Source organism: Typopeltis vanoorti, chromosome 22, assembly GCF_054136105.1.
Source record: "Typopeltis vanoorti isolate ZY-2024b chromosome 22, IOZ_Tvanoo_1.0, whole genome shotgun sequence".
Lineage (NCBI taxonomy): Eukaryota > Metazoa > Arthropoda > Arachnida > Uropygi > Thelyphonidae > Typopeltis > Typopeltis vanoorti.
Window position 1 is genome coordinate 33,744,164 of NC_143570.1, and position 12,442 is coordinate 33,756,605.

Sequence of the window (12,442 nt, forward strand, 5' to 3'; positions counted from 1 at the left end):
ATAATGATGATCAAATATTATTAATCATGATCAGATCAGTTGGTCAAAAATGACAGTAAGAATTAAATCAATCAGACATTCAGCATGAAAATCAAGTGTGTGTGTATTGAGTGGTGTGGACATCACTAACATGATTCATTGTTATGATGAATGTTTTTTTTTTTGACCACTATATACTACATAAGATGACATAAAAATTGGGTTTATTAGGTCGGAGATTTTGATACAAACTATTAGCCTACTAGTTTCGCCACATTAACTGGTGGCTTCTTCTGGGCCAGATAAATTATTATTATTATTTGACACCTCTAGGGAATCCAAGGACTCATCGAGGGAGGGCACCTGCTCTACAACTCTGTCTCCACTACTCAATCCACTAATGCCATCTACTGTCGACTGCTAGTATTTCCACAGACACTCACAAATATCCATGCTCACGGTAGGATTCGAACCCGCAGCCTTTTGGCTGGAGAGCGGATATGCTAACCATTTGGCCAGCCAGACCCTGCACATAACAGCTTAAAAACAAAAACTGCAAGCTGACCTACACAGGCCGTTACCTGCATTTCGCCTCATCACACCATATTTCACAAAATTAAGCATTATACATATGCTAAAAAACAGAGCAACCTCTATCATAAGAGATGACAGAGTATTAACAGATGAATTAGATTTTATTCTTCAAACATTAACAAACAATGGATATCCAAAAAAATAATAAAAGAATACTTTTCTCCACCCCCCCCCTCCCTCTCAACAGCAAATCCAAGAAACTCATCACAGGACTTCTATTTCCATTCCTTTTGCTGGCACACTTTCACAAAAAATTGCCAATCTGATAAGGCCTCACGACATTTGAGTTGTCTTCAAACCAATGAAGACAGTATGCAACATGTTACATTCACTTAAAGACAAGAATCCTTTCAATAAACACCCTGGAGTTTACAACATTCCTCGTTCTTGCGGCCTGAATTACATCTGACAAACTTCTAGAAGTCAAGAAATAAGACAAAAAGGAGCACATCGGAGACGCAAACAACAACAACAACAACAGAGAGGACAATTCTGGTTTAGCCATCCATTTTTCCAGCACTAACCATTACACTGAATGAGATAAAAGTACTATTCCATACATAGAAGAGGACTACAGCTCCCCAACATGAAAGAAGATGCAATAGTTATCTGCTCACAAAGCACCCTGAACAGAAATCAAGGGATGATCCTCTGTGATATCTGGAAATCAGTCATAAGATCTCTCAACACATCAGAGTTCAACTTCGCAGCCAATTATAGGACGCACCTACTTAACAATGACTGACTAAGTGCTAACATCCACGCTCCATGTGTTTGTGTAACAGTTCCTATGAATTTGATATTTTTTCATCTTTCAGTTATGTATTAATTCATAACTTATGCTCGTTTTTGTTTTTAAGCTGTTATGTGTGTAGATTTATCTGGCCCAGAAGAAGCCACCGGTTAATGTGGCAAAACTAGTAGGCTAATAGTTTGTATCAAAATCTCCAACCTATTAAACCCAATTTTTATGTCATCTTATGTATGATTCATTGTTGTAAAGAATACCAGGCAGTAATGAATGTTAGACTGAAAATGATAGCCAGAAAGGTGAGTGTGAGAATATGAGGGTGGAGAATATGAATACAAAAATGATTAAAAAAAGGTAAACCAGGCATAGATACAGAACAGAAGTGCACCTGACTGACAAAGCAAGAGCTGGTGTGACTGCAGGAATGGAAGAACATTCTGACTGATAAAGCAGTAGCAAGAACAATTTCTGAAATGCAAGAATTGAAGAATGAAATAATTAAGATGAGCAATGAAATGAGGCATGTACAGAATGCAGTTAAATGTATGGTGAATATGAACAACAGAAGAGCATGAAAGATAGTGGAGAGAAAGATATAGCAAATGACTCAAGAATTTTACTATATGGAGATTCTATCATAAGAGGTATGATGGATGAGAGGGTGTTTTCTAGTCTGAAGTCTGTTTTTTAGGAGGAAGAATGGACAGGGTGATTGAAGCACTTTATATGAGACGTAAGCATGTGAGGACTAGTGGTTGTGATTGGTATGAATGATTTGGTTGGGCACAGGGAGAATGCACGATTGGATATCAGGAGATTGAAGAGAGTGAAAGACAACAGTGTGGCTGGAAGGGTAGTTGTTTCCCAGGTATGACAATGATGAGTTGCAGTGGAGAGCAAAGATCTTGAATGAAATGTTAGTGGAAATGTGTGAAGAGAAAGGAGTGTAGTTCGTGAATGTGTGGAATGAGTTTGAGGGATGAATGGAACTTTATAAGAGCAATGAACTGCATCTGAATGGTTTTGAAGTGAGTTGTTTGGAAAGGCTGCTGCTGGAAAAAAGTGAAATGAGTGAAACAAGGTATCAGTGGAACTCAGAGATGATGTGAATTTGCAGGAGGGTGGACCAGGTGAAACTGATGTGGTTGTGAATGTAGTTGGCTGGGGGGGGGGGTAAGGGAGACATGGTGTAAGGAGAGTGAATTCTAAAGTAGTAATGAATGCATGTATGTGGATGGTCATCATAGGAAGGGAACAACCTTGAATACATGGGGGGGGGTGGTATATGGGATAGAAGGTGAGCAGACAGGAGCAAGTAAGTAAGGAGAAGTCACAGATGGGGGAAAGCATGACTAGGACTGGTTATAGACAAGGAATGGGTTGTTATGCTTATTTATGAATGCCAAGAGCATCAGAATAAGGAAGATTAAATTGTTGCATTGATTGAGTTTATGTGGCCATAAATTTTAAAACCCAAGTTTTAAAATTCATATACCTCTTGCCTCACCTGCAGTTCTCCCACATCTCTCTATCTTCACTTTTCCAAACCCCCCCCCTCCTCCTTTCGGTCATACTTCATCAGTAATACAAATGTATATCACCATATGCTGGATGCTGCTCAATAAGAAGACAACAAGGAACATCCTACAAAGGTATGTCCAAAATTATTCTTCATGTGTCTGTCTTTAAAACATCAGTAATGCCCTAAAAATTGAGTAAAAAGCCAATGACATTATAAAAAGGGGTACTCCTAAACAAAAATAGGCTAAAATAGCTATAAAAATTAATAACTAATATGTTATTGTTATTATTGTATAGGCATTAGCAGAACTGTCTGTTCTGCAGAACTCACAACTGTCCGTGGCATCCCATCCCATTCCATTCATTCATTACTCTCCAAACAAAAAATCTACTCCTCACCCCCCCCCCGACACACATTAACTATACTCTTACTCAACTTTCAGTGATAACTTCTTGTTCTCTCCCTCCCCCAGCCAAATGCTAAAATACTTCTGCATTAATCCTATAAAATGCTTTAAGTAGCTTAAATGTTTCTATCATACCCCCTTTTTTTTTGCCTGTCAGCCAACTTCTGCAACCCTCAAACCTTCAATTCTATCTTCATAGGGAGCATTTCAGAGACAACTTGCCATCTTAGTTGCTCACCTCTAAATCCTCTCCACCAGACCTGTGCACTGTAATTCAAATGTGGATATATGAACGCCTTATAAAGAGGAATAACAACTTCCTTATCCTACTTTTTTGTGTTCTTCAATAGCCAAGTAATCTTATGAGCTATCTTAACTACCTTAGCAATATGCCCTCTAAATTTCAACTCTCTCTGTCCACCACCACTACCCTAAATACTTAGTTTCATCTATTTCCTGGAGAATAATTCCATCAATGTGGTACACAGCTTGTAATCTATTTATCCCAAAATACGTAACTTTATAGTTCTCCACATTAAACTGAGACCCATTCTTTTTCCCATACTGACAGCCTATTTAAATCATCCTGCATGCTCTCTGCATTGCCTTCATTAACTATTACTCTATCCAATTTTGCAGCATCATAAAATAACTGAATATTTCTCTTTAGATTATTTCCTATATCATTCATAGGAGTGTTAGAACTAGGTTTTTTACTATGGTGAATGAGTGGAATAAGCTGCCAGAGTCTGTTGTGGGTGCTATGACTGTGAATGAGTTCAAGGCGAGGTATGACAGATACTGTGTGAATGTCGAATAGTTGCTCTTGATATGATGCTTGGGCCTCCCACGATAAGTCTGTCGACTCCTTGGGGTTGCCCGAGATAATAATAATAATAATAATTTATGTACAAAAACAAACAAACAAAAAAAAAAAAAAACAGCAATGGCCCTAACATAGAAACTTTCAGCACTCCACTAGTCACCAGCATTCTCCTGGATTCTGCTACTCCATATATTATTTTTTCATGTCTATCCATTCCCATTTGTTGTAAATGCTTCAGAGAATTCCATGTGGTATTCTGTCAAGTATCTTTGCAAAATCCAGCAGAATCATTGTGCAGTCATTCTATTGAATTCAGTTGTCACTCTGTTATATAAAGTTAATTACTAACACGTGACTGACCCTTCACAAAGGATGTTGCCCCTCATAGAGTATCTACTCATTCTTGAATTCTCTTTTTGACCAGATTTTCCAGTACTTTTACCACCACTCCTGAGATACTGACTGGGCTATAATTTACTACTGCAATCTTATAGCCTTATTTTCCCCCCTTTCCATTGTCTTGGAACCCTGCAGAGCTGAGACTTAGAGCCTAGTCACATTTAAAAGGTGCAGTTCCCTTGCACCTTCTAAATGTGAGCTGATAGCCCATCTAATCCCACAGCTATATTTACATTGAGATTCTGCAATATCATAAGAACCTCCAGTTCATCCACCTCTATTCCCACACCAGTCCCTGTCACATATGTTACATCAGTAACTTCACTTGAATGATATACCCTTGTCTGCTTCTGTCACCTCCCTACCATTAGCACTCATTATCCTTCCATAGTCATTCTTCTTGTTTCTTGCCATCTAGCAAAAGAACTCTGGGATTTCCTTTGGCCTACTCGGCTAGCTTTTTTCTCATAATCTGATTTGCATTACCATACAATGTTGCTCACCTTTCTTGCCTGACCCTTGTACTGTTCATGAGCTTACTGGTCACCTTTTTTTTTATATATACCCTCTGCAATAATTCTTTTTTAGGTCATGCTTAATGATACTACTCATCCATTTAATTCCTATCTGATTAACTCTCCTGACCTTGGGTATACAATGTGATATTTCTTCTTCCAGATGTCCTTAATTATCTTCCATGCACTACTAATATCCTGTCATGGAACAGCTTCAAGCTTCCTCATAAGTCTATCATAATGACCTACTTGCATTGTTAGTAGGTCATTATGATAGACTTATGAGGACCATGCAGGTTTGACTTGAGATATTGTAACGTATGATGAATATCCCTTCTTGACAGAATATTCATCATACGTTACAACATCCCAAGTCAAAATTGCATGGTCACTTTCCCAAATAGGAGGAAACATCACCACCTTGATTATGGACTGCTCTTCTGATCTTATAATTGATTGACTCATTAGTAATGAGAAGATTGTGCAGGAGGAATGGTGTGCAGTTTATAGATGTGTGTAATGAATTCAATGGATGAAAGGGCCTGTATATGCTTGATGGGCTGCATTTGAATGATTTTGGAGTTAAATGCTTGGAGAAAATGTTGTTCAGTGAGAGGTTGGAAGTGCAAAATTAGGGAAACTAGAGATATTATGGGGTAAGCAATCAAGCATGTATCTAGCCACCCATGCGACAAATAAGAGTAAGTGAATGAAATTTATTCATATGGAGTTTCCTCCCTTTTTCTCTCCCATCCCTATTGGGACTAGTTGAACCCCTTCATGGGGGGTTAAGTATTTATGGCTGTAGATACGTGTGTGTTCACGGGGCCGGTTTGCCTGCTTGCAGGATGAAAAACGCCAGATAAACTGGTGGAAAAAACCCTACTGCCCGTGCTCAAGACCGGCTAACTTGGCTATGGCTGAGGAAGATCCTCAAATTCCTCACATCTTCGACGAGAATCAAACCTGGGACACTCCTTCTCCAGTCATACGGTTGCGAAGCACACAGCCACTAGGCTAACCGCGTGGACAGTGAATAAATGATTGTGCAGAAATGGCCACCCCTGGAATAGATGAGTATGAGCGCAGTAATGATTGTGAATGGATTGCCAGAGGTAGTTGTGTGTCCCTGCAGTGAATAAGTTTTAGGAGATGTATGATAAGGTATTATGAATAATAGGTAGTGTGGGTCTCCCACAGTGAGTCTTTTGTTGCCATAGAGATACCTGCTTAATTAAATAATTATCTACTCTTGTACCTTGAATCCCTTCCATCACATGCTGCTTTGAGTAATTATCTCTCAGTAGGTGTATAAATTCCATTTCTTTCCTGCCTTGTGATCTTTCTTACTTCTAACCTGTATCTTCATAAAATTGAAGTCCCCATAATAATTACTCTTTGTACTAATTTGCTGATGCATGTCTTTGTGATTATCCCTGGACCCTCCTGGCCAATAGTAGCAACCATATATTTTGTCTTATTGGCCTCAATATTGTGCCAGACTGCTTTAAAATAACATCCTGCCTGTCTCATCCTATTCTTTTTGGTTGCAGTTCATCTGCTATCATCAGCAGTACCCCTAACCACATTCTATCTTCTCTATCATCTCTGAAAATGTTAAACCCTTCAGATTCTATCCCTGTAAATCAACCTTGTTGAAAGTTATAGTGGCCTTGGCTGTTAGCCAAAGCCACTAATGCTTATAACTTCTCTCTTTGTTTTTGATACTTCTGGCATTAGTATATGAAACTGTAGCATCACTTTAGGCTCCCATCCACATTTACTTCCTAAATTGACTACTTGATTTGATATTGTTTTGTGAGAGACTAGATTCTGCATTTGTTGGTCATTCTCACACTCTCAAGGGTGCCTTCACACACATATAATTACCTGCATCCACCCTAATTGCTTAAGTTTTCCTGACTTTGCACTTCAGCACTCTCGGTGAACAAAGCTTTCTCTCTAGACACTTGACACCAAAACTATTTAAATGCAGACTGTCAACATTATACAAATCTTTTTTCTGTCAAACTCAGACCATAGGTTCACAAATTCTGCACAACCTGCATATTGATTGGTTTGCTATCAATGCTCTCCTCCTCAGTTTATCTCTTTTGTGGCATGACAGGACTATCATAGTCTTAACCTTCTCACTCTTCTTTTTTGATTTGTTCAACAACTCCTTCACATTGTTCCTTATAGAATACTTCTCACCTCTTAGGTCATTAGTGCCAACAAAGACAATCAGTTCTTTCTGCATCTGGATAGCATCACTAATATTATTAACTTTTGTGCCAGTTTCATTATAGTGCCATTTCCACCACTGCATGTTCGACATTAATTCCAGAATTAATGTTTTCCAGTCTACTTTTAATACTGTCTACTCTACTAACACTTGCTTCAATCTTTCCATCCAACTAGCACTCACTCATAAAACACATACTGTACTGCTAACCAGTTTCGCTCAGCTTCCATAAATCCTTCAGCTTTTGCGATGAATACATTTTACACACACTGCACTGAACAATATCATGTAAATTTGATTAACCCAACAATGATGTCTTTACTGCCATTGTTCAACCACATACAAGCTCCATACTGACAATATCAAATTTAAACAAAAATACACAATTTACTTAAAATAAATAACTCAGTCTATCACCCTTATAAAACAGACTACAGTGAATCAACCTATTATTATTATTAACTAAATTATTAAAAAATGACTTATCTTTCAGTAGCGCTAATCACCAGCAACCTATACAGTGCACCACTTTGTGATGATCTCTGTATAATAAAGTGAGACATTTGTTTATTATTGATATCTAGTTTCAAAAAATATTCATTTTATTTTATGCACTGTGAAGGTTAGAAAATCATGCAACTTTGCATGATTTTCTTTTATTTTGAAACTAAATCATCCTTTAATTCAGTATTTCACTGTGATTTTGTATTTTTATTGATTTAATCAAAGAATATCACTTATTTTATGATTCTTTATTTTTCCTTGGTAGGCAACAAGCAATGTTAGTTGACTAATCAGTTTAAATTTTTATGTAATATAATATAATAGTCCCAAAAGTGGATTGTGTAGCATAGTGTGGAGTAGAGTAGAGTGTCCTCCTGCAGTGAGTGAGTTTTTCTGAAGTGGCATGTAATCATGATGATGATATATTTGTTTAGTTATGATAATTTTCATATACATCATTATCCCTTAGTTCAACTCCAGAGCTCTTTCCTGTTTACTTTAATTAAAGGTCAGTAATAAAAAAAAAGACCTATATAATCATTTGTTCACTTTTTGGGTGTCCATGTTATTGTAATTATTATGTGACACCTTCATGGAGGCCAAGGACTCAGTCATAGGACTCTACCCACACAACCTACTATCTGCACTACTTAATCCTTATACTGCACTATCCTGCACTACTTTATCATCCACGTACTACATAATTCAACATCTACTTCTTTAATTCAGTATTTCACCATGATTTTGTATTTTCATTGATTTTATCAAAGAATATCACCAGTATTACTTAGTGGTTGTGGGAACAAATGATTTAAGTGGACATAAGGAGCACGTAAGGGTAAATATCAGGAGGGTCATTGAGAAGAGTGAAAGATAACAGTGTGGTGGGAAAGGTTGTCAGGGTGTTGCCGAGGTATGACAAATGTGAGTTTAGACAGAGAGAGAATCATGAATGTATGCTAATGGAGCTGTGTGAGGAGAAGGGAGTACAGTTTGTGGATGTATGTCATGTGTTTGAGGGAAGAATGGAATTATACAGGTGTGATGGGTTACATTTTTGCTCTGGACTGAGTGCACTGGAGAAAGTGTAGATAGTTGGAAGTACAGTGCGATGTAAACAAGAGATCAGAAGTAAAAGATCAGGAGAGTGGTATTAAAGAGACAGAAGTACTTGGCCGTGGAAACAGTGGTAGTGTGAGAGACAGAGAGAACGAGAATGCAAGAGGAACAGGGAAATGGGGAAGGGACTGGGTAGGATAGGGGAGACATGGCATACTTCCTCATCAGGGTGGAATCATGAGGAACTTTAGTGTAGAATACATAGGAGAGGATGGCTAATTGTGAGTGAGCAGAAGGTATTTGAGGAAATAACCTTGATGTCAATAAGGTGATAGGATTTGATGACATATCACCACATCTTAAGGAAATGTTCCAGGGAATTGGCATTATCATTGGCATCAGCTGTTTAATAAGAGTCTTACAATAGCACAGGTTCCAAGGGAGTGGAAAGAAGGTAAAATTGTTCCACTGTATGAAGCTGGTAATAAGGCTGTGACTATAAATTATAGGCCAATCTGATATATCTGGAGTTGTGACGAAGGTACTAGAGAGATTGGTGAGAGGTAGGATACAGAAATGGGTTGATAACAAAAGTGGAGCATGAGCAGAAATTGGCAAATCTGGCAAAGATAAAGCATAACGAGTTTTTTAGATATGAAGGTGACTGCAGAAGACATTGTTAATGTATTCAGTGATCAATTTATAAGCAGTAATTCTCTGTGATTATCAGCATGAGTTTATTGAAAGGAAATCATGTTTTATTAACTTACTTATGTACTATAACAAGGTGACAAATACCTTGGACAGGGAGATGCATATGCAGTGATGTACTTCGATTTTGCAAAAGTTTTTGATAGACTGTCACGCTATAAGTTAAATAAATTGAAACAGATGGAATTGGATAACAGACTTCTGAGTTGGATCAGTGACTGGCTGTCAGATAGGTATCAGAAAAGTTGTATATGGGGATGCAGTATTCTGAAAGAGGAAGGTCACTAGTTCCATTTGTATATTAATGATATTGGGATTAGTTTAACTAGTTATATGCAGCTGTTTGCAGATGATGCAAAATTTGGAAGAGCAATGCAGAGTCAAGCAGACGTTATGGACTTACAAGAGGACTTGAACAGATTACATGAATGTGCAGGTAAGTGGCACTGCCAATTCAGTGTTGCAAAGTGTAAGGTTTTGAAATTTAGTAAGCAGTGATGGGATGTGAAGTATACACTTGGTGGGAAACTTTAAAGGAGGTAGAGGAGATGAGAGATTTGGGAGTGGTGGTGAACAAAGAAAATTCAGGGGCCACATTGCACAAGTTGTGAAGACGTCACATTGGATAATAGCAATGATACAGAGTACCCTGAAATGCAGAAACAAAGTGGTTATTATGCCATTGTATAAAGCCTTGATCAAGTATCATATGGATTATTGTGCACAGATTTGGTTGTCAGGTTTTCATGGTGATGAGGATATGTTAGAAAGGGTACAGAGAAGATTCACAAAGTGGTCAGTGGTCTTTGGAATGTGGAGTACGACAGACTGAGAGAATGTAAATTGCAAAACCTCGTGAGTAGGAGGAGATGGGTAGATATGATTAAGACATGTAAACTAGTGTCAGGAGTTATCAGGTTGACATAGAGGAGATTTTTCATAGAATGGGAGAGGGGGATAGAACAAGATACTATTGCTGGAAAGTATGGTGTGAGCAGATCAGTGAGGAGCAGGTTCTTTGCATGGAGAGTGGTTGGTGAGTTGAGTGCATTGTCTGAATGTGTTATAAATGTAGACACGTCGAATTGTGTGCAATAGTGTGTACCTCCCACAGAGTCTCTGACTCCATGGAGGTGAGATGTTAATAATAATTACTATCAATGTGATAAATTATTATGGCATAGAGAGTAGATGATATCAATGTGGAATAGCACATTAATATCATCTATGCCACATTCAGATTATATTCAGCATATGGTGGTACTTATTTGATATGTTAATCAGCTGATTTCTTTGAACTATAACAAGCTTTGTAGTTATTGTTTAGCATGATACTTGTGAATATACAGAAATGTATAAATTAACATTCATTAGGCAGAAATGTTTGTTGGCCTTGTTAGTCAAGTGGTTAATTACATCCACTTTCCAACTGACAGTTATTAGTTCGAGTTCTGCCTTGGGCATGGCTGTTTGTGTATGTCTTTAAGTGGCAGATCATCTTCAATATCCTGCTTATTGTAGGCATGAAGTAGCTTGAAAGAGTTCCATGTTTGATTTCTGGAGCAGGTTTTCTAGACTATGTAAAAATAAATAAAAATACACAAAAATGTATAAATTAATAAAAATGAGAATAAAAACTTTAGCTCACCCATTGTACTAATGTACTGTAAGTTTACAAAAATGTTTGGTGAATGGAAATCACATAAAAAAATGAATTTGTAAGTAACAAAACACATTAGATAGGTCTTGTTTCGATGAAGTAGTAAAGTGCAGCTTAATGAAAAATGATCAAGCTTTGAGAAATTAAACTTTCCGTTTACATGACTCCCACCCAGTGACAGGTTGTAAACCTATAGTATCTTAGAACTATGTGTGGGCTAAGGACTTTTCTTTTATTAATTTTTATTAATAAAATTAATAAAAGAAGTTTTATTAATTTTTATAATTGTTATGTATTTTTTATTCACTTTTATCTGGTTGAATAAACCTGCTCTAGAAACCGCACATGGAATTTTTAAAACCATCTCATGCCTCAGTAAGGCAGAGCAGTGGTTTTACACTGAAATTCCTCTATCGCCTATACACAGTCACAAACACATCCATGGCCACTGTGGATTCAAACTTGCAACCTGTTGGTTGGAAGTGGATACAGTAACCCCAGCCTGGCTATTATATCATCTAACTGTATAATTTTAAGTGGTAGATGAATTTCATTGTTTGGTGAGAGACCACAACTTTGCCAATCTATTAGAGGCCCGAAATGGCTTCAAAAAAAGTTCAAAATTCTCTTGAGCAGGGATTCCAGATTATCTTACCCATAGGCTACCTAAGGTACCAATGGATGATAGGTTTACATTGCCTTTTGTGGATGAGATTAACATGAAAAAATGTGTATATGATAAGGGTATTCTATGATTAAAATAACAGCCAGCAAGTAATTGCTCTTTTGAAAGGTGTTTGTTGTTGCCATTTTCTCTTTATCCCTTTGATGTCTGTCCATCAGCCATCTTATCAATACCATCCTTTAGATTCATTTCCATTTGCATTAGCTTACATAACAGGGTTCCATGTAGTATCCTCTGAAATGCCTTTGTGCAAATTCCAGCACTATCGTGGTAGAGCCATACTCTTGTCCAGCTCAATTGAAACTTTATTGTAGAAAGTGAGTAAATTACTAAGACAAGACCACTATTACCTTAACCACTTAACTCCAGCAATACTGATTGGGTTATAATTTACACCTTTAATCTTGGATCCTCCTTTATGTAATGAAATTCTGTTGCTCTCTTTCAACTCAATTGCACTTTCCCAGTGCTGAGACATAAACATTTTTTTTTTAAGAGCACTGCCATTTCATTTATGCTTTCTTGCAACAAATGTCCTAAAATGCCTCTGGTTCATCTACTCTGTTCTCAGATTGGTCCCTGTTAC

The 12,442-nt window shown here is 37.4% G+C and overlaps 1 protein-coding gene across 4 annotated transcripts in view; it reads left to right on the forward strand.

Annotated features, from left to right (window-relative positions):
• Positions 1–12,442, forward strand: part of LOC150094292 (protein kinase C-like 3) — a 289,221-nt gene that overhangs the window by 120,811 nt on the left and 155,968 nt on the right. The gene's annotated exons all lie outside the window — the stretch shown is intronic.